Source organism: Oryctolagus cuniculus, chromosome 3 (genome assembly GCF_051225735.1).
Source record: "Oryctolagus cuniculus isolate XC-2025 breed Fujian yellow rabbit chromosome 3, ASM5122573v1, whole genome shotgun sequence".
NCBI classification, from domain to species: domain Eukaryota; kingdom Metazoa; phylum Chordata; class Mammalia; order Lagomorpha; family Leporidae; genus Oryctolagus; species Oryctolagus cuniculus.
The window spans coordinates 56,254,285-56,278,612 of NC_142869.1; the positions used below are offsets into that span (position 1 = coordinate 56,254,285).

General features: G+C 36.9%; 1 long non-coding RNA gene across 1 annotated transcript in view; it reads right to left on the minus strand.

Moving 5' to 3' along the window:
* LOC149127343 (uncharacterized) overlaps nt 1-24,328 on the minus strand; it is a 213,118-nt gene that overhangs the window by 25,932 nt on the left and 162,858 nt on the right. The window contains exon 3 of the long non-coding RNA XR_016231480.1: nt 20,817-20,933. This is a non-coding gene — a long non-coding RNA (uncharacterized LOC149127343). The remainder of the gene's footprint in view (nt 1-20,816; nt 20,934-24,328) is intronic.

Consider the following 24,328-nt stretch of genomic DNA (forward strand, 5'->3'; position numbering starts at 1 on the left):
GTGGAAAAATGTAAATAGTCAAGGCAAATAAATCAAGTCATTATCTTAATTGTGGTAATGGTAATGGCGTCATTATATAATTTCAGAATATCTAGTTTGTTGTACTTCCATTAGTTTTTTGTTTGTTTGTTTTTGACAGGCAGAGTGGATAGTGAGAGAGAGAGACAGAGAGAAAGGTCTTCCTTTTGCCGTTGGTTCACCCTCCAATGGCCGCCACGGCTGGCGCATTGCGGCCGGCACACCGTGCTGATCGGAAGGCAGGAGCCAGGTGCTTCTCCTGGTCTCCCATGGGGTGCAGGGCCCAACGACTTGGGCCATCCTCCACTGCACTCCCGGGCCACAGCAGAGAGCTGGCCTGGAAGAGGGGCAACTAGGACAGAATCTGGCGCCCCGACCGGGACTAGAACCCGGTGTGCCAGCGCCGCTAGGTGGAGGATTAGCCTATAAATCACTTTATCAAATTTCCACTAAAAGATGTGGGCTGTAGAACCTAGTTAACTTGAAAAGACATTGACCTTAAGGCCAGGTCCAAGTGGAGTGTCTATGGAAGTCACAAAGGAAAATAAGACAATCTCACATGTGTGTGTATAGGCATATTGGGAACTTTTCCAATGTCATGTGTGGTGAGTTTGTTCTCTAAGTCTCATCGTTAAGTCTCAAAAACAAGCTTGTTTTCCATTTTGAAGAGACAAAAGAGCTTTTCTGAAATCTGTCTACATTTATGTTTGTAAGGTGAAAAAAAAAGACACCTAAACAATGTGGGGAAAGAGCCAAAATCTATCAGAGTTTTCCTGAAGACAAGATTCTACATTACTTACTCTTAGGAAATAACTATTCATTTTTGTAGGAAATTGTCCAGATTAAAGTTATGTTATATTTAAGAAAGCTGCCTAATATAAAAAAATATAATTTGAAAGACCACTAGAAGAGAGGTATAGAATTAACTAATGCCTAATTTCTTTTCTTCCACTGCACTCTAAGTAGGAAAACAAAATTAAACTACATTTTTGGAATAAGCCTTGGAAGACCATGTGGATTAAGCTGAGAAATGTTGGTCAGAAATATCCTCACAGTAGTATTTAAAAAAGGAGCAAAATATTATTTCACTTCTTTTCACAATCACAGATGTTATTACCCAATTTAAATTGCATATGGATTATACACATGGATTTTATGAAAAAATTTACGATTTACATTTCCAACTTCATCTATTAGCCTATAAACAGTTGTATGTAGTAAAGTGTGCAAACATCAAATGAATATAATAAATTTAAGAGGCTCACTCTTAGGGAGATATTAATCTTTTTCTTTTTTTATTTTTTTTTAACTTTTATTTAATGAATATAAATTTACGAAGTACAGCTTATGGATTACAATGGCTTCCCCCCCATAACGTCCCTCCCACCCGAAACCCTCCCCTTTCCCACTCCCTCTCCCCTTCCATTTACATCATGATTCATTTTCGATTCTCTTTATATACAGAAGATCAGTTTAGCATACATTAAGTAAAGATTTCAACAGTTTGCTCCCACACAGAAACATAAAGTGAAAAATACTGTTTGAGTACTTGTTATAGCATTAAATCTCAATGTATAGCACACTAAGGACAAAGATCCTACATGAGGAGTAAGTGCACAGTGACTCCTGTTGTTGACTTAACAAATTGACACTCTTGTCTATGGCATCAGTAACCACCCAAGGCTCTTGTCATGAGCTGCCAAGGCTATGGAAGCCCCCTGAGTACACCGACTCTGATCATATTTAGACAAGGCCATGGTCAAAGTGGAAGTTCTCTCCTCCCTTCAGAGAAAGGTACCTCCTTCTTTGATGACCTGTTCTTTCCCCTGGATCTCACTCACGGAGATCTTTCATTTAGGTTTTTTTTCCCCAAAGTGTCTTGGCTTTCCATGCCTGAAATACTCTCATGGACATTTCAGCCAGATCTGCATGCCTTAAGGGCTGATTCTGAGGCCAGAGTGCTGGTTAGGACATCTGCCATTCTATGGGTCTGCTGTGTATCTCACTTCCCATGTTGGATTGTTCTCTCCCTTTTTTATTCTATCAGCTAGTATTTGCAGACACTATTCTTGTTTATGTGATCCCTTTGGTTCTTAGTCCTATCATTATGATCAATTTCATATGCTGTATTTTAATATTTTTAGGCAAACAAAATGTCCTTCAATATAAACAGTAAGGGGAATAGTGAGCCCTGACAAGATGTTTTGAAAAGTTAAAGGATTATAGTAGAGGTTGAATTCTGTCCTCAACCGAATCATTCATTATTACAAAATCTTTAGATTTTATAAGACAAGTGGACTTTAAAAATTAATTTCATAATATAAGTCGAAAATAGAATAGATGGTTTATTTGTTGCAAAAATATTTTGTAATTCATGCATAGTTTTTCCATAATATACATTGTACATTTATTTTTGAAGACTCCATCATAATCTTTACATCAAAAATCAGCCTTTACCTGGTTTTCAGAACAAATACTTTATCATATGCCATCAGTTTAATCAATAAAGACCCCATGTGAGGTTTGGTTATTTAATTGTGTTTGTGCATGCTTCATTGCATACAATTCCCAAACAATCAAGTGCTATTCTTTCAAGAAACAAAAGCATATACTGCTTTTGTGTCCTTTATGATACAATAAATAATATGCAACTCTGGCCTCAGATTCAGCCCTTAAGGCATTAGGATCTGGCTAAAAAGCCCATGAGAGTTTCGTAGGCCTGGAAAGCCAAGACATTGTGGCAAATAAAAAATGACCTAAATGAAAGATCCCTGTGAGTGAGATCCCTGTGGAAAGAATGGGCCATCAAAGAAGGCAGCACCTTTCTCTGAAGGGAGGGGAGAACTTCCACTTTGACCATGGCCTTGTCAAATAAGATCAGAGTTGGTGAACTCAGGAGGCTTCCATGGCCTTGGCAGCTCATGACAAGAGCCTCGGGTGATTACTGACATCATAAATAAGAGTGTCAATTGTTAAAGTAACCACAGGGTCACTGTGCACCTGTCCCCCATGTAGGACCTCTGCCCTTAGTGTGTTGTACTATGAGAATTAATAGTGAAGCTACTATTCAAACGGTGCTGTATACTTTGTGTGTCTTTGTGGATGCAGTCTGTTGAAATCTACTTAGTATATACTAAGTTAATCTTCTGTATATAAAGATAATTAAAAAGGAATCATGATGAAGAATGGGATGGGAGAGGGAGTGGGAGATGAGATGGTTGCCGGTGATAGGGAGGTTATGGGGGAAAAGCTGTTATAATTCAAAAGTTGTACTTTGGAAATTTATATTTATTAAATAAAAGTTGAAAAGAAAAAATAAATAATATGCAAAAGTTGCAAATATATCCTAATTAGCATACTTACTCTATCAATTAAACAGTGAAGATTAGATAATAAATGAGTACTTATACAGGGCCGAAAAAATAAGAAATTGCATCATACTCTCCTTTGAACTTTTGATGCTTATTTGAAACCAATATGATGAAATATATTCAATTTTGATCATGAAATAGTGCTTATTTTGTTATACATTTTTGCATTTTAGTTGTTCTTCCTTGTGCAAGTAATTTTGAGAGTGTTATAGTTACATTTTAGACAAAAAAAAAAGTGTACCCTGTAGCTATACACACCAACCACCTAGGCATTGCAATGACAACTATTCAGGTCAACTGACTTAAAACCCGTGCAAATTACACAAACATCCTTCTGTGACTCCCATCTTCTACATCATAGGAATTGTATTATATGGGGATGGGTTTTATGGTGCAATACATTAAGCTGCCACCTAGGATGCCCACATCCCATAGAAGAGGGTCAGTTCAATCCCCAGCTACTCTTCTGGTCTACCTTCCTGCTAATGCACCTGAGAAGTTAGAAAAGGATGGCCCAAGTATCTGAGTCTCTGCCACCCACTTTCGAAGATGCTGACAGAGTTACTGGCTCCTAGCTTTGGCCTGGCCCAGACCTGTCTACTGCAGTCAGAAGGGAAGAGAAACAGCAGATGTAAGATCTTTCTCTCTTTCTCTCTCTGCATGTCATTCTGTCTACTGGCACATTAATATAGGTCAAAGAAGTGGGAAATTCTAATATCCAAAATATGTTCATGTATAATCAACAAAAATTGTTGATAAGATATATCATGCTTTTTCTAAGGGTACTAAGCTTCGAATTCTAGCATGCATTTTATATTCATACACATTCAAATTCATATTAGACCACGCAGCACAATGATGTGTCAATGCAACTTCAGTACCAGGAAGTTCAGTAATTCATGTATTTGAAATCCTCTGATCTGGGAAATGGAGCTCTTTGATCTATTGTTTTTTAAAAAAACACTTTTGCATTTTGTTCTCTGTTTCCTTGTCCCTGACGGCTACAAACTTGCCATGTTTGTCCTTCAAAGACCAGATAGCTCAGCGGATTCTTCAATAATTCAGCTCTAATTTCCTATTTACGCATATTTAATTCTGCATCTCTTCACAAAAAGTCTAGGAACTTGTTTGCTAAGCGGATTCCCTCAAACCTAGAAACCACTGCTAAAATCTCAGCATCAGAAATAATGAGCCAAAAATATCCACATTTTTCTGTCTATACAATGTTCTACTTTCAAAGGCAGTTTTTCTACAGAGATTAAAGCAAAATAGAAAAAAAGCCTCCTATAATATTTCAGTAACAATCCTATTTTATCCTGAAAATAATTATCCATAATTGAACATTGTCAAGGTTGGAAGAAAGAATTTCTATGGATTACAAAAAGATGACAACATCTGAATTCTGAAATTCATTATGCATTATGTATAACAGTTGCATTCACATATTCCTAGAAGTATAAATTAGATGTGCTAATTTTGACTACGATTGGTTGAAATTTTCCATTTTTCCTTCACCCCAAAATATTATCCTGTGATTAAAATCCTATTGTGCTACTCTTAAATCTTAGGAAGGATTTCAAATTTGTTTCAGTGCTCCTGGAACAAAAGAGGTCATGAGTGTCAGTCATAATCCTTTTATTATAATTTTGTATTTAAAATATTTTATTTACTATAGAATTTCTTAAACATCATAGGTAATAAGAAAAGGTTAAAAAACATGCCCTTCCATTTGTCACTGTTTGGCTTTTGAGTTATGAAAAGTGTGTTTAACCTTTCAATGCCTAGAGCAGAAACTATATAAAGGAATGTGAGTTGTGTAATAACCATGTTATGAGTGAGCTCTTATGCCTCCAGGAAAGTACCTTGACATTCTCTATTTAAGGGTTTGAATTTGTGTTCTCATAAAGGTCAAAGAGAAAAGAAAATTTTCAAGGCACTAAGTATAGTAAGAGGGGGAAAAGCTTTGTGATTTGTTGAGTGATTCCTTTCAAAAGATCTAACATTTTGCAGAAGAGTTAAGACATTAAGGATGCTTTCGAGGGATGCTGGCATGTGGCACAGCAGGCTTAGCTGCCATTTGGGATGCCTATGTCCAATATTGGAGTGCCTCGTCCAAATCATAGCTCTGCTCCAAATTCCAGCTCCCTATTAATGTACACCTTGGGAGGCAGCATAGGATACCTCAAGTGCTTTGGTCCCTGCCATTCACATGGGACACCTGCAAGTCTGGCTCCTGATTTCAGCCTGATCCAGGCTCTCCTTCCTCAGGAATTTTGGGAAGTGAACAACTAGATTATCCCCCTTCCTTTAAATTAAATAAAATTAAAAGTAAAAATATTATTATTGTATTAATAAAATATAAAATGCATCTGATTTCTTAAAATATATTTAAACAAGTTGATCTATAAGATATATAATTTGATATACAAACCTATAGTCAAAATTTTAATTACAGAAAAAATATTAGACATCTCTTAAAAGCCTGTGCCAGCATTTCAGAGGCTGCAATTTCAATCCTTAAGTATATCCAAGGAACTTAAAGGCATTTTCCACTATTAACCTGGTACGTGGTCACAATGAAAAATATGCCAATGTGCCAATGAACATGTAAAATATCAATTAGTTTATTTCAAAGACATTTTCTCTTAGTAACTACAATCTATTATAGGCTTCAAAATCTATAAATAAGCTACCAGAAAAAATATTAGAATAAATTTTTCTGATTGATTGTGGACATATATAACTGACCCTTTAGGGGAAAACTCTATTAAGTTGATACTCATGTTGTTCCCAAAACACTCATTTAGGTGTATGATATGTAAACACTTTCTTAATCCCAAAATAGGGAAGTTTTATATTGCATTTCTAATAAAAAAAGAACCTATAATATTTTATGTTTATTAGTAGTGTTTGCCTGTACATTTTAAGTCATTTGAAAATAATTTTCCCCAAAAAATACACTACATAATTGAAATGTTTCCTATTTGCCCCAGAAAGAATGTAGCTCTCATATTTTACTGTAAATACCAATCTCTTTCTATCTATCCTCTGGTCTCAAATGCATAGGCAAACATAATTATAATACCTAGAAAATGAAATGCTTTTAAAACATTGACAGTTTTGAGTAGTATCATTATTCTTTTAATATGACTGGCATCAAAATATGCATGTTTTCTCTCTTTCTCTCTCTTTCTCAGGCTGGTGCTGTGAGATATAAGGTTAAGCCTGTGCCTACTGTTCCAGCATACCATTTGGGCACCAGTTTGAGATCCAGTTACACCACTTACAATCCAGCTCTGATAATGTGCCTGGGAAAGCAGTGGAAAATGGCCCAAGTGCTTGGACCCCTGAACCCATGTGGGAGACCTGGAAGAAGCTCCTGGCTCTTGGCGTTGGCCTGGCCCAGCCCTGGATGTTGTGGCCACTTTGGGGAGTGAATCAGCAAGAAAATTCTCTCTCTCTCTTTCTCTCTCTCTCTCTCTCTCTCTCTCCCCCTTTCTTTGTCTCTGTATTTCTGCCTTTCAAATAAAAATCTTTTTATTTATTTATTTATTTATTTTGATAGGCAGAGTTAGACAGTGAGAGAGAGAGAGACAGAGACAGAGAGAAAGGTCTTCCTTTTTTTGTTGGTTCACCCCCCAAGTGACTGCTACAGCAGGCATATTGCGGCCGGCGCACTGCACCAATGGGAAGCCAGGAGCCAGGTGCTTCCTCCTGGTCTCCCATGGGGTGCAGGGCCCAGGGACCTGGGCCATCCTCCACTGTACTCCCGGGCCACAGCAGAGAGCTGGACTGGAAGAGGGGCAACCGGGACAGAATCTGGCGCCCCAACCAGGACTAGAACCCGGGTGCTGGCACTGCAGGCGGAGGATTAGCCTAGTGAGCCGCAGCACCAGCCCCAAATAAAAATCTTAAAAAACAAAAAAAAAAAACAACAACAACAAAAAAAAAACACCACTCTCTAAATTTTACCACTTGTCTAGAGTTGCATCAAGAATAAATGATGTTTCCAGAGTGGGCATTGTGAAGCAACAAGATGAGCTGTCATTTGGGATGCCTGTATCCCATATTTGAGGGCCAGTTTGAGTCCTAGCTGCTCTGTTTCTGATCTAGCATCTTGCTAATGTGCCTGGGGAGACAAAAGATGGTGGTCCAAATACTTCGGTCCTGCCAACCATGTAGGACACTTGGATGGAGTTCCTGATTCCTGGCTTCAACCTGGCTCAGTCTCAGCCGTTTGGGGAGTGAACCAGCAGTTGGAATATCTCTGTACCTCTGTCTCTCCTTCTCGATGTCACTATGCCTTTTAAATAAATAAAGCTTAAAAATAAAGAATAACTGATTTTTCCAACATAAAGTTTAACATTTTTCTCTGTTGATAGGTTATTGATAAAAATCACTACCTCATTTTATTTTCCACTCTCTGAAAATTTACTGTATATATATATATATATATATATATACACACACACAGTAGGTAAAATATAAAGACAGAAAAGCAGTAATCACAATTTATAGTATTATTTATTGTTTTGAGATGAAGAAAGAGTAATTATATTAAAAGGACTCTTGAAGGGCAGACTATAATCTTGGCAATGACCCATTTTTCCATTTCATCATGTGATCATTTATGTTTTGTGTACTTTCCTATATGTGCAAAATATGCCTAGTAACAAGAATTTGAACACTTATTTTCTTCCAGGGAAAAAAGGTCAAAATATTTCCATCTTGATGGCAAAATACCAAACTGCTCTCAGACTTGCCCAGAGCTGAGCTCAACGCAAAAGAGAGAGAATAAAGTTTCAGAGTCAAACAATATATTTCACTTTGTGTTTCTATGGGGGTGCAAACTGTTGAAATCTTTACTTAATGCATACTAAACTGATCCTCTGAAAAAAAAAAAAAAAAAAAGAAATTATCAATTCCCAACTTGACTCTCACTGGGATTAAACACGACAATAGGTTTGATCTGATTTCATCATCATTTTAAAAAAATCATCTATTATTTTTCACTTTATGTTTCTGTGTGGGAGCAAACTGTTGAAATCCTTACTTAAGGTATACTAAGCTGATCTTCTGTATATTAAGATAATCGAAAATGAATCTTGATGTGAATGGAAGGGGAGAGGGAGTGGGAAAGGGGAGGGTTTCGGGTGGGAGGGACGTTATGGGGGGGAAGCCATTGTAATCCATAAGTCGTACTTTGGAAATTTATATTCATTAAATAAAAGTTAAAAAAAAAAAACTACAAAACAAAGAAAAAAAAAAGAAAATGAACCTAAATATTGTACTTTTACTTTTATAAAGAAGTCGGGTATCCTTAAGAAATAGCTTAACATCGAATAGTACCTTTTAAGGAGAAAACAGCTTGGTAATAAAATAAATGACACAAATAGAGGTGACTGAGAAAGAGTGATGACAGAGTTTGAATAAATGCAATTGTAGAATAAAACTGGTGGAAATTACTGATATAAATCAAATTGTGCAGTTTAATGCATGCATCCGGAGGATAGTTGCTACAACCTCTTAGTGGCTTACCACAGAAACATCTATTCCTACCTCATTTTATTACATAGATACAGGTCAGCAGCAGGCTCAGGACCACAGCTTGCACTCATTACAGCAGTGGGAGTGCAACTTAAGTAGTCATACAGGGGTTTACAATCTCACTCAAATGGGGCTTTCATACAGGAAATCTCACAGAGTTTCATTAGATTTAACCAGGTATTGCCCTCCAACTTCTGGTAAGTCATATGTTGAAGCCATAAACCGTGATGTCAAGGTCACGTGAGGACACAGTGAGACAGCAGCTGTCTGAAAGCTCAAAGGACATCACGCACTGTGCTGGCTCTCTGATCTCAGACCCAGACTGCAGAACTGCCAGAAAATGCACTTCTGCTGTTCAGCACCCAGTTTGAGGTATTTTGTTACGGCAGCCAGAGAAGTGTAAGACTGGCATAGGAAATAGAATTCTACCATATGCTTGGAAAGCAGAGTGCCAGAAATATTTATGAGTAGTACTAATATATATCATAATTATAAATATTTAAAATGCAAAATTAAAAATATGAATAACAAAATTTGGCAGGACAACAGAGAGATTGAAGTAAAGCAAAATATGTTAAATTGCTCATTTTTCATACCAGACAACAGTAGATATTATAACATTAAAAATTTGGTAAAGAACAAAAGCACAATTCTAATACTGACAGATTCTCCACAATGTTTTTCTTAAGTTTGATAGAATTCTTTTAGAATGTAATATCTCCTGTTGTCAACAATTTCATTAGTTTTTCTTTAGATTTTTTATAAGAAACAAAATATTTAAACTTATAAATAACATGGTTTATATATGCTCACGTGTATTCTTTGTATTCTTTATCTCTTTCATTCACTCTATAAGTACATATCACATTTGATGGTTTAAGTAAATTTTAAAATGTTTCTATTATTATTTTTTATATATCAAAAAATACTTGTAGCCGGCGCCGTGGCTCAATAGGCTAATCCTCCGCCTTGCCACGCCGGCACACCAGGTTCTAGTCCCGGTCGGGGCACTGGATTCTGTCCCGGTTGCCCCTCTTCCAGGCCAGCTCTCTGCTATGGCCCAGGAGTGCGGTGGAGGATGGTCCAAGTGCTTGGGCCCTGCACCTGCATGGGAGACCAGGAGAAGCACCTGGCTCCTGGCTTCGGATCAGCACAGTGCGCCGGCCGCAGTGGCCACTGGAGAGTGAACCAACGGCAAAAAGGAAAACCTTTCTCTCTGTCTTTCTCTCTCCCACTGTCCACTCTGCCTGTCAAAATAATAATAATAATAATAATTGTACAAATGTGGAGTCCGGGGTGTACAATTTGATATTTCAATACATGTATACATTTTGTAAGGATCAAGTCAGGGTAATTAGCTCACTACTACACCCACATATTTACCATTTCTTTGTGGTAAAACAGTAGACATCCTTTTTCCTAGCTATTTTGAAATATATAATACATTATTGTTAACTATAGTCACCCTACAGAATAGAACTCATCCCTCCTGTCTTACTCTAACTTTGAACCCGTTGGCCAATTTCTCCCTTTCTTTCCCCAACTCTTCCCTCCCCAACCTCTGCTAAATTGTGCTCTGCCCTCTACTTCTCTGAAATCTACTTTTTAAGATTCTTACATATGATCAGGAGGTGTTTGTCCTTCTGTGTCTAGCATATAAAATTTAACATAATGTTCTTTCAGTCCATCCCAGGTAATCACAAATGACAAGATTTTATTATTTTTATGGCTGAAAATCATTTTATTTTCTAAACATGCCACATTTTTTTATTGTTTAATTATGGACAAATTGATTAATTCCAGGTGTTATCTGCTGTGATTTAAAAATCACTAGAGGGGCAGGCATGTAGCCTAGCAGTTAAGATGCAAATTGAGATGTCCACATTCTATACTGGAGGACCTGGGTTTGAGATGAGGCTCTGATTCCTGACTACAGCTTCCTGATAATGCACGGCTTGCAAACCAGCAGGGATTATTCAAATTGAGTTTATGTCACTCACATGGTAGACCTGTATATTGTTCCCAGCCTTGGCCCCAGCTAGGGGCATTGTGGGCATTTAAGGAGTGAAGTAGCAGATAGGATATCCTCCCTTACCATCCCTCCCCCCGCCATCATCTCTCAAAAATAAATAAATAAATAAATAAATAAATAAATAAATAAAATTGCACAAGAAACATACATCAGGGATGGGTTATAAGTCATTAATTGAATGTTGTTAAAATGTCACCAGTACAACCACTGTAGTCATACCTTTTGTCTTTCTGCTATGTAGATTAGTTAAAGGAGGGTATGTTATTTAAGCCCTTTAAGTAAATTCATGTATCTTATGTCTATAAATTGTCTGGGATACTCATAAATTAACCATGACTTTTTCAACTTGATCTTCATTCTTTACCGTTCTTGTAACTGTTAGAAAATTCCCAATCTTCCTGTATATCATGAGACTAATGAAAAGATGTGATGTTTTAACTGTGCAGCGCAGAGCATTTTCTGAGTTTTCTAGAGCATTGTGCAATGCTATAAGCCTGACTAATCTTGTATTCCAACTTTGTTGGCTACTGGCATTGACTTTTGTAATTGATAAATACTTTATTCACAGCAGATAAAGACAAAAGCCCAAACCCACAAATAAACGCCTTTGTTTAATCACCTTGTAATATTATAACTTATTTTCATTGCCAAATATATGTCTCAGCATCTCTCTACATTACCAGAAGCATCAGAGAAATTCTGATAATTATAAGACCATAAGACCAGTTTTCACTATTATAGTATTTACAGAAATATCTTATTACATAAACAAAAACTTATATTTACATGTCAAAGGATTACCATGAAATAAAAAAGCAATAATGTTACAGTAAGTAATGTTTTCAAGAAACTGACCTTCAAGGTCAACATGTAAAAATTCACTGTAAAGTTGTGGAGGATCCATAACATTTAAAATATGAAGACCAACATTCTATCTCTGCTTGTGTGTTGCAGTTTTGTCAATCAATGAGAATTGTAACATCCTTAGCATATCTTTTTAAGTGAGTTCTTAGATCCTCAAGACAGAGAAACAAGAAAAATTAGAATCAAATGTGTAAGTGAAAATATCAATACAAGAACATCATTTTAAGTCATTTTGTCTCTGGAAAATATCCACTTTCAGCTGTCTATATTTGGTCAGTTGGATAATGTGATATTTCAATCCTGCAACATAGGACTTGGATTAAGTGAATTGGTAATATGCCAATATGTCTTAGAAATATATAGCAAATTGACACAATTTGGCCTTTCACTTTGAAAAACAATTTATTCATTCAAGAAACAATTATGTTTTAAGTGATTTATATTAAAATGTTGAATAAGCAACATGGTATTCTCCATTAACATCTTTGGTTCTTCTTTAATATTGTCATTTATGTAATATATTGATCTTTTTTATTTTTGTATAATTTTGATCCTGGATTTTTATTAATGTTATAAAATAATGAATATTTTCAAATATATAGCAATAATTAAAATTCATTCCATATTTAGTATAAAAAGATATTTAGGTGCTCTTAATTAACTAAACATCCATGAAAAGATGTTGTTGAAATAGTAATTTATAGTTTAAGGGTCATGCTAATGTTTGAAAAGATAAGTAAACTCAGGTAGTGGTGTGATTTCTAGTGGGCATGCATTTAAATTACATACATATATTGTTCATGTTGCTATTTCCCCTTATTATGTGAAGAAAATTTTTCTGGAAACATTTCACTTTTATTTCTATGTTTAAGCTGGTGATTTATGACTTTGTTGAATTATTATCACATTGTGATTTTATTTTATCTCCTCCCTGGTTTACTTGTAATATTTCAAAAAAATTCATTGAAACATATGTTACCTACAATAAAAGACAGTTTATTATAGGTACAAAGTTTATATAATTAATGGATTTTGAGAAACCCATGTGACATCTACCACCATCAAGATATTGAACATTTTCTTTACCTGCATTATCTCCCTGGAGCTATTTACCCATTCATCGTCAGACACATCACTGATTTGATTTCTATCACAATAGATTAGTGTTACCCATGTTAAAAAGCATATGCGAATGAAATGATATGTTTTATAATGGTATAACATTTGAGAGAGTAATTCAATTCACGGTGATGTCAATAATTGTTTCTCAAAATTTAATTCTTGTGTATTATTTATTTTATGGGTCTGCTTAGTGTATTCACTTAATCTCCTAGTTTGCACATTCAGATTGTTTCTATTTGAGGACTATTAAATAAAGCTACAGATGAACAATAACAAGAAATATAAACACTGGTAGTAGGGTCTAAGAAGACCAATCAAAGATGAATGATAAAGTTTGACAGCAAAGGATATTGTACCTGAAATTTATTTATCCAAACTGTTGTCACCATTAAGGATAACTCAACAATACTCTTAATTTTATAAATGCGTGAATTTTACAGAGAAAATATCCTCCAAGTGAATTCAAATTTCTAGGTGATTCTTCAGGTTAATGAGAAGTTTTCAGTTGCACTAACACATAATTTCACTTTTGTAAACTCATTGCCTAACCCCAAGGTCAATTTGGACCACAGAAAAGTCTACTCAGCTTCAAGACTTAGAGTAAAATCCCTCTTTGCATTTCTACTGTCTGTGATTTGCATATTTATATTTGGTCCCTGGAGTGTTTGCCACACAATTACACTGGAACCCAAGAGCAATCAAAAGGCCAGAATCTAAAAGCTAACAAGTGTTTATATGCCTGCTGTCCATCTTCCTCAATGTCCTATAATGTTTCTGTTCTTAGGTGTTAGATAGTTTGATAGTACTTATTCCATTCTTGGACATTTATATAGTGGGAATATACATATATATGTCCTATATATATAGTAATACAGTTGGAATATATACATATACATATACAATTTCCATTTACCTTAAACTAATGATTCTGTACTAAGAAATAAAATTTTTGAGAAAAATCTCAAACAGAAAACATGTAACGTGGAATTTCCAAAACATAACTAGGAAATAGTCACTAAAATCTTACAACTGAAAGTCAAGAGGTTCTTAAGTAATGTCACATGATGGAAAATAACAACCTATTTCTGTCTTCAGCATGTTGTAAAGTACTATAATACTGTTTTGGAGGACTAAGTAATAGAATATCCTTTGCAGAGAGATCGCATCATAATTAGTTTATTGGACCTGCTAAATCCTGCTTCATTTAAGGAGAGTGAAATAGCCTGGCCAAATGTTACCTTGTCACATCACTTTGGACACTGCACTGTAGCTCTTCATCAGCTTTCTGATCTGAGAACAAGGCCTAAGTCTTTGTTATCCAGTTTCACTGGATCACTGAGATTCTTACTACTCCTTGCCCCTCATTACCATGCTGTGTAATAGAGACTTCAATAGTGCTAAATGTAAAACCTTATTTTAAAGGAATCTCAGATAACCATATGTTATATGAGGAAAGAAAACAGATATTCAGTAATGTCCCAGTGTAATTTAAGAAATTTCTTCATGTTACTAGGAATAAGTTATTAAGTGACCACAATTATTAGTGTCTGACTGCAATAAATGTTTAATAAATTATAAGATGTGTAATGGAAAAAAGTTAATCACTTTAGCCTATGGGATAGCCAGAACTAAAATTTGAAAAAATATTTCCTTCTTGCTATGCTTTACACATGCACATGGCCTTTTTACATGCTGGTTCTAAAGAAATGAAGAAGAATATCTCATGAAGTCAGTTAATCTATTCTTCCTGCATTTTGCTGCTACTTTCAGCAAATAGCTGTTCGAAATTATATGACCTCAATCTCCATTTCCTCTTAGATATGCCATAGACTATGCCTTAGGATGTTACTTTAAGTGACAGTGCAACAAGGAAAGTGTTAAATATTTATGTGGGATAAAACTAGAAATCTGTGGTTTCTCACTAAAATTGCTTGAAATATATATTAATTAATATGAAATGATGTTCTTTTAAATCAATTATTCTGCCCCTTAATCACTCCATGGCTCCAAGTTTTTAATTGATGCACTTTATAAATACTGAAATTATTTATCCAAACAGCCTCAATCAATAAAAGACATCAAGCCATCTTTCAATTATTTAAGAAGAATTAATGGCATTTACCACGAATGTTGGTAGGAAAGCAGCTGTATTATATAAGTCAAAATTGCCTTTTGTTGAACAATTGTTAAACTTTACCATGACATTTCCTCACAGCTTTCAAATAAATTACATGGAGTACTTTTTTGCTCTTTTAATAAAGTGCTGACCTACTAGATTAAAAAAAATCTTAAAATTCACTCAGATACTGAAAATATTGCTAGCTTAAAGTGAAAATGTCACTAACTAGTGGTTGAATTTGACAGCACGTATAATATCTGTCAATAGAACAAAAGCTTATGTAATAGTTTGGGAAAGAAAAGGGCTTAGGTAAAATAATATCACTAAATGAAAAAACAAAGCTATTTTCCAGAATATACAAAACTGTTGAAAATCATGAATAGAGGTTTTTCTATTCAAAATCTAACATTGAAAATTTGCAAATGTTATACTATACAATTTTCTTTTATAGCTAGATTAAATGATTAATAAGAGTAACTTTTTTTTTTTTTTGACAGGCAGAGTGGACAGTGAGAGAGAGAGACAGAGAGAAAGGTCTTCCGTTTGCCATTGGTTCACTCTCAATGGCCGCCGCAGCCGGCGCACTGCACGCCGGCGCACCGCACTGATCCGAAGACAGGAGCCAGGTGCTTCTCCTGGTCTCCCATGGGGTGCAGGGCCCAAGCACTTGGGCCATCCTCCACTGTGCTCCCTGGCCACAGCAAAGAGCTGGCCTGGAAGAGGGGCAACAGGGACAGAATCTGGCGCTGCAAGGTGGAGGATTAGCCTATTGAGCTGCGGCGCCGGCCAAGAGTAACATTTTTTGAAATCAAACTGGACAACTCCAGAAGCAGCACTCAGAAGTGTTTTCTTGTTTAACAGTTATGGGTAAAGGTAGGAAAAAGATGAATTTCTCTTCTGCATTAAGCAAACTTAATTCTAACATTAAGTAAAATAGACATTTCCCTCAATATTAGTGAGGTATTTAAACTTTTTCTTAGGAGACAATGTTTTGGGTCCACAAGACAAGGTATGGATAGCTAACAACAACAACAAAAAGAACAGAACCAACTACAAACATAAATGCATCTTCAAAAATAAAGCCATTACTATAAAAATATTTTAATCCACAAGGACAAACATTCAAGGAAAATAATAGCATATAGTTTAAAGAACCTAAGCTTTGGAATAGACAGATATTCTTCTAACCCAAATCTTGAAGTATATTCACAGTGTCATCTTAATAAATTTAGATGACTTCTCTAAGCCTTTCTTTTGTTACTTGTAGACAGGTATAATTATTATTCTAAAGTGCGTAGATCAGTTTTTCTTATTTAAGAAGTGATAGATGATATTATTATTATTATTACCCCAGGGTAAAACATCTTTATTCTTTTCTGTTTGGGTAAGTTTTAAACTTAATATAGTTAATCCTAAATTATTTATATAAAATTGTATTGTATCTGAATATTACACTGAAGTTTATTCATGTGAGTTTTTAAATGAAATTAAAAAATTAATTTGGGGTGGAATAGGGAGGAAGCTTACTGCTTTAGTTTAGGGGAAGATTATTGGGCATTGCCTAATTGACAACTTGGCGCCTGGTGGATGTTTGGGGGCGTGTTTGCAGCTACTGTGGTTAAGCCATGTGAGATCGGGCCACCTGCAGGGATAGGTCCGCTTTAGTTCCGGACATGTGGACAGTGCATGATCCCTATATGCCCCTGTGCGTGGTTCACCCAAGCCTGCATGACCTGTTCACTGATTGGCTCCCCTACTGCGCATGTCTTTCGTAAGCTTTATAAGCCTGTATGCTTCCTCAATAAAGTAGTTCCTGCTTCAACAGAACTCACAGGTGCTTGCTGCCTTGTGCTCGACTCATTGACCTTACCTCTCCCATTCGCCTTGTCGAGGAGTGCTTGTACTGTCCCCTGCTGGACAGGGGCCAGCCTCAGGCTTAAGACCGCAACAGAAGATAAAAAAAAAAAAAAAGTGTGGAGAAAGTGCAATCTCAGAGAAGAGCTGGGGAGAAAACAGCAGAGGAAACTCTAAACAAATTAGAAGGATGCTGTGGATCTACGTGGAGGGTGTGGACACACACAACTCAGGACCCCAGCAGCAGAGAGCACCAGCTTTGGAGAGTGAGTGAGACCAGACTGCAGCAGCCCAAGCAACTGGCAATAAAGCTGCAGTAAGAATCTGGCTTGGAACCCTGTGGGGGACAGTGTACCTGCTAATCTAGTGGGAAAAAAGGGGGAGGGCACATTTTTCATTCTCCAACCACAGAGCACCATCATCCTGTAACTAGGAGGGGGCAGGCACTATTTTGTACATACATAATAGCTGCACCAGCTCCTGTCTGAGTATCCAGAAGATGAGAGGAGACACCTAAGTCTGGCTGGGAGAATTGACAGGGGACTGGGTGCTCGTGATTGTGGGAGTCTGTGTGCTGGGAGCTGTGAAAATACTGTGTTTGCATGGGAGAGCACATGATGTGGCTGGGTCTTTGGATAGTTACTGTGGGCAGCTCACATGCTCAGAGCTCCCTGATTCCATGTTGAGGGTCATTGTTGCAGAACTGTGTTCCCGCCAAGGATTGCAGCTTCCTTTGTGTAGTTATTGTGGCAGCATGAATGAATATTATACTCACTGGGGCTAGTGACCAGTCACTGGTCTCCTTGGAGGAGAGGTGATGAGCCTGAGACTATATCAACAGAGTAGATTAAACCTCCCCTCTGATAAAAATAAAATAAAATAAAATAAAAAGAGAGAAATTTACCAAGCCCAATTTGGGTGTCACTCTGGGCAGTCTCCGCACTCTGGAGCACTGAACAGAGCTCTCTGGCCACACCCAGTGCACACCTCAGAGTATTCACTGAAAGAGCAGACACTCCACTGAGCCACAGAGGCATAGTCCAAAGATAAAAGCCATCATAGGGAACAAAATTCAACAAGTATCTTCACAAATGCCTAAAATAAATGCAGATTCATTCATATTCATCCAATAAATTCAAAAAACAAAAATAAGGAAGACAACATGACACCTTCAAAGGGACTCAACAACACTTCAATACTAAAATGTGAAAATGAAGAGATTGAAGAAATGCCAGAAATAGAATTCAAAATCTTGGTGGTAGGATTAATCAGAAGCAAATCCATGAATTAGAGAAATACATACATGACATGAACGAACATTTTTACCATAAAATTGAGATTTTAAAGGTAAATCAGAATGAAATATTGGAAATGAAGAATAGATAGATCAAATTAAAAATGCACTAAATCCTTAACAAAAGACTCGATGAGGGAGATAAAAAGAGTATCCAAGTTAGAAGACAAATCTCTGGAAAGTTTATATTCAGGAAGAAGAAGGAGAAGGAGGAGGAGGAGGAGGAGGTGGAGGAGAAGGATGAAGAGGAGGGCATTAGAAAACTATAAAACAGTGTGGGAGGTTCATGAGATATTATAAAATGACCCAACAATAGGTCTTAGGAGTTTCTGAAAGTGTGGAAAGATAGAATGGATTAGAAAGCCTTTTTACAAAATAATTACTGAAAATTATCCTTATTTGGAGAAAGAAAGAGACATTAGAGTACAGAAAGCACATAGAACTTCTCATAGACATGACCAGAAAAGATCCTCACCACAACACATTGTAGTAAAACCTAGACTGTATATGCACCTAATACAGGGCACATGGCCATTTAAAATAAATTTTAATAGATCTAAAGGGAGACATACCAGTTTATATAGTGTTGAATGACTTTTGATTTCTTTCTGAATTTTCTGTCTGGTTGATCTATCCATTACTTCAATACCCCACTTTCAGTAATGGATAGATCAACCAGACAGAAAATTCAGAAAGGAATCAAAAGTCATAAAACACTATAGACCAAATGGACCTAATGGATATCTACAGAACTTTTTATCCTACATTTGCAGAATATACATTCTTCTTACCAGTGCATGAACTTTCTCTAGGATAGACCACAGGCTAGGCCATAAAGCAAGTCTCAGCAAATACAAAAACAATCAAAATCATACCAGGCATCTTTTGTGACCACAATGGAATGAAAATGGAAAAAAAATCTCAAGAATCTCTAGGACATATGCAAACGCATAGAGCTGCATGCTCCTAATGAACAGTGGGTCAGAGATGAAATAAAAAGAGAAATCAAAAAAGTGTTGAGGAAAAAGTTTTTTTTTATACTATCTGTTGAGCTCTTAGTGTAGAGTTACTCTTCCGTGTTTAAAGCTACTTGAAAATAGATTTTAGTAAACAATAAGAATAGGAATAGAAGAAGGAGGAAGAAGGTTGGGAGAGTGGGTGAGAGGGCAGGTATGTTGGGAAGAATCACTATGTTCCTAAAGTTGTATTTATGAAATGCATGAAGTTTGTATACTTTAGATTAAAAGTTCCTAGGAGAGAAAAAAAATGATGAAGGAATGACAAAGTCAATGAAAGGAAAAGACAGGACCCCTAAATGACAACAGAAAGTGAAGCTTCCAGACCAGACCATTCACTGTACAATGCTGCCTGAGAGAAAATCAAGTTTGTCTTTTGAAAACACTTCATTTTGGTTCCTTTGTGTTATAGTATCTTAGGCTGTATCAGTAAAAATGGTTTGGAATTTTTTTTAAAGATTTATTTATTTCAAAAGCAGAGCTACAGAGAGGCAGAGTCAGAGAAAGAAGAGGTTACTCCATTGGTTACTTCTCAAATGGCCTCAACCACCAGAGGTGACCCAACCTGAAGCCAGGAGCTTCTTTCAGGCCACCCACACGGGTGCAGGGGCCCAAGGACTTGGGCCATGTTCTGATGCTTTCCCAGGCCACAGCAGAGAGCTGGATTGGGAGTGGAGCAGCTGGGTTTTGAACAGGCATCTTTATGGGATGTTGGAACTTCAGGTGGCAGATTTACCCTCTACACCACAGCGCAGGCCTCAAAATTTTTGACTCCTAATTCATATTGCTAAACATTTAGCAGGAAACCATTAACCAGGTGTCATTTTTACCATTGTGTGCAAGATTACAATTTTATTGAATTCTTTTCAGCTCTGGGGAATACTTTTTAAAGAAAATCTACTAAATTACTATGGGACAATATTATATATCCTCTTTTTTTCTTCTTTTCTTTTTTTTTTTTTTTTGGTGGGGAAGAGAGGGAAAAAATCAAGTTCCCATGCATTTATTCACTCCCTACTTGCCTATAACAGGTGCAAGTAGGCTGGGGCCAAAGCTGAGGACACAATTCAGATTTGAGAAACCCAATTACTTAAGCCATCCTTGCTGCCTCCATGGGTCTGCACTGGAAACAAGCTGCAGTCAGGTGACAGAGCTGGGAATCAAACTCAGCTGCTCTGCTATGGGATGTGAGTTTCTTAACTGCTAAATGTCCACTTTTTATTCTTTTTATTATTAGGCAGTTGAATATTATTCAATAATTACTGTTTATTTCTATTGCATCTTTTTAGAATTGCTTATATTTTAATTTTCATTAGACTTTTAGTATTCTTCTTGTCCATTCTATTGAGCTTCATTATTTGCCTTTCAATTCTGCTTTTGGAAAATATGGAAATATTTTATTATCATCATTTCTAATATTCCCATTGTAATATGTTGTGCTTAAAGCTCTCATAATACTCATATTTTGAACTGTAAATACCATTTCCCAATTAAAAGAATCAGGGCTGTTTAGGGAAAAGGCTATTTTCAGGTCTGAGGCAGAGAATGTGTAATATGAGCTTAGAATATCGTCTCTTACCAGAAAGCAAGGAAGTTACCCAGGAGCACTGGGGCTGTGCCAGAGGACGCAGGAGTTTCCTTAGGGAGGCTTCCAAATGCAGACCTCACCAAAGCATCTGTTCTAGTAACTGTGGCTCTAGAAAAAAAGAAAACATACCAAACTTAGCTTAGCATATCCACTTTTTTCACAAATCAGCTTCTAACTGATGCTGTTTTCTACTGCAGTCTGCGTCAATTAAGCACCTCAAAAGTTGGACATGGGCAAGTATTTGGCTGTGTGGTTAAGACCCGACTTGGGATGCCTGCGTCCTGTATCAGTGTGCCTGGGATCACTCCCTGCTGGATTTCCAAGTCCAGCTTCCTGCTAAGGCACACTCCGGGAGGCAGAGGTGATGGCTCAATTACTTATATCCCTGGGACCCATGTGGAAGACCCAGATGGAGATCCTGTAGCCCTGACTGTTGAGAACAATTGGAGAGTGAACCAGCGGATGGAAGACTCTCTCTCAAATAAATACATAATTAATTAAACAAGTAATTTCAGCTTACTCTCTTTCAAATAACTAATTAATTAAACAAGTAATTCCAGCTTAACTGGAAATATTAACATCACCTCTTAGTAATATATTTTTTTTTGAAATTTCAGGTTAAATAGTCTGGGATAAAAACCTAAGTTCAATCTCTGTAATTAGCAAAAAATTCTTAGTTATTTGCCTTCCAAACCAAGTCTCTTTTCTGTTCTCTGACTTAATCTAGTACCTGTATTTCTGTCCTAAATTATCAGCAGAATCCCCTCCACTATAGGCCATTTTTATGAAAAGCTAGCAGAATTAAGTTCTTTTTTTTTTTCCCCACAGGCAGAGTTAGAGAGAGAGAGACAGAGAGAAAGGTCTTCCTATTTCCGTTGGTTCACCCCCCCAGATGGCTGCTAAGGCCGGTGCTCTGCATGGATCCAAAGCCAGGAGCCAAGTGCTTCCTCCTGGTCTCCCATGAGGGTGCAGGGACCAAGGTCCTGGGCCATCCTCCACTGCCCTCCCGGGCCACAGCAGAGAGCTGGACTGGAAGAGGAGCAACTGGGACAGAATCTGCGCCCCACCCGGGACTAGAACCTGGAGTGCTGGCGCCGCAGGGGGAGGATTAGCCAAGTGAACCGTGGCACCGGCCAAAGCAGAATTAAGTTCTAAAACAATTGTGATCATCTCAGTCCCATTTGGCAACATGTTTGATGTTCTTGTAAACTGAACCAAAAAGTTTCCTCAAAAGCTAGCCCCAATCTAAATTACAAACTCTAATTTAAGGCATGGAAAGCCAAGATACTGTGGCAAAAAACAAACAAAAAAATGACCTAAATGAAAGATCTCTGCGAGTGAGATCCCAGTGGAAAGAATAGGTCACCAAAGAAGGAGGTACCTTTCTATGAAGGGAGGCGAGAACTTCCACTTTGACTATGACCTTGTCTAAATATGATCAGAGTCGGTGAACTCAAGAGGCTTCCATAGCCTTGGCAACTCCTGACAAGAGCCTAGGGTGATTACTGATGCCATAAACAAGAGTGTCAATTTGTTAAGTCAACAACAGGAGTCACTGTGCACTTACTCCTCATGTAGGATCTCTGTCCTTAATGTGCTGTACATTGTGATTTAATGCTTTAACACTCAAACAGTATTTTTCACTTTGTGTTTCTTTGTGGGTGCAAACTGTTGAAAGCTTTACTTAGTATATACTAAATTGATCTTCTGTATATAAAGATAATTGAAAATGAATCTTGATGTGAATGGAAGGGGAGAGACAGCGGGAGAAGGGAGGGTTGTGGGTGGGAGGGAAGTTACGGGGAGGAAAAAGCCATTGTAATCCATAAGCTGTGCTTTGGAAATTTATATTCATTAAATAAAAATTAAAAATAAATAAATAAATAAATTACAACCTTATTCTAAGAATCTATCATTTCAGCTACATACAAATATCTACCATCCAACCAGGGGCCCCAACATTAAAGGAACTTTTGCATGAGCTTATCTTCTACTTGGAATGCATTTTCCTATGTGCTTACTTTCTTTGAAAGACTCAGCTGAGAATTCAAGGTCTCTCAAATCTGTTCCTATTTCCCTGCTGGAAAAGTGCATACCTCTCCAACGTAGTACAGTCAAAATCCTGCTATATTTCTTCACACAAAAATGGATGGCTCTGTTCATGCTTCTCTGTTTGTATAATATGGCTTTCAAGGGGCTTGTGCTGTGGTCTGAAGTGCCAGCATCCCATATGGGTGCTGGTTCATGTCCCAGCTGCTCCACTTCTGATCCAGCTCTCTGATCTGGCCTAGGAAAGCAGTGGTAGATGGCCCAGATCCTTGGTCCCCTGCACCCACATGAGAGACCCAGAGGAAGCACCTGGCTCCTGGCTTCAGATCAGCACAGCTCTGGCCGTTGTGGTCAATTGAGGAGTGAACCAGAGGATAGAAGACCTCTCTCTCTCTCTCTTGCTCTCTCTCTCCTCTCTCTTTCAAATAAATAATCATTTTTTTTAAAAAAAGATCACTTTCCAGAGTATGGCCTGTGACCTCCGTATTTTATGTACAATAGAGTTTAGTATATGGTAGAAACATATTTAATAAATGCTGACTGAAAGAGGAAGAAATATAGAAAGATGCATTTGGAGTTAATATACTTCCTCCAAGTCTTAAAAGCTAATTACTATTTCCACTTGTGCATTTCATTGTCACAATCAAATTTTAGGCTCTATATTTCTGCCAAGATCACCTCTGCTCCTGAATTTGCAATAGGAGGGTTGTGTGCAAAAAAAAGAAATCCATCATAATTTGAAAATATTAAGTTGAAAATATATGTAATTGCATCTACCTTAACAAAGAAAGAAAATAGTACAGCTTCTATTGAATGGATAGAATCAAACACACACATGCACACACAAAGTCCCAGATCAAATCAGATAATTCGGGGCCATTTGGAAGCATAAAGAGAGAAGATTGGCTAGAGTTACACTAATTACAAGCTGTTCTCCTCAGCATTTCTCCCTCTTTATTATTACAACATACTATCTGATGTTGCAGAGTATAAGATTCAGAGTGCATAATGTAATATTATCTGCACTATAAAATGCATGAAGTACAGAAAAGGAGATATATAGAGGGTCTGATGTAATAAAATAGTTGAAAACTCTTGAAATATGTTTTTTGGGTTATGTTATGATCTTACCGTCTAGCTTAAATTTTGGGGCCTCAGTTTCCTCTACAAATGGTGAAAATGGCATTAACTGCCACATGCGATTTCTGTGCTTATAAAAAAATAGAAAAATCATATAAAACAGGATAATATCTTGCACACAGTAAGTTGTCTGCTATTTTAACTCCTCAAAGATATATTAATTTTGAATTTGGTAGTCTTTCGTTATATTCTCATGTTTTACTTTTCCATTTTTGGGTACAATTTCCACTTCATGATTTAACCTGTGCTTGCATTTGGATTTTTAGAGCACACTAAGTAGCACATGAAAAGATGGTATCATCAGTCACCCATAT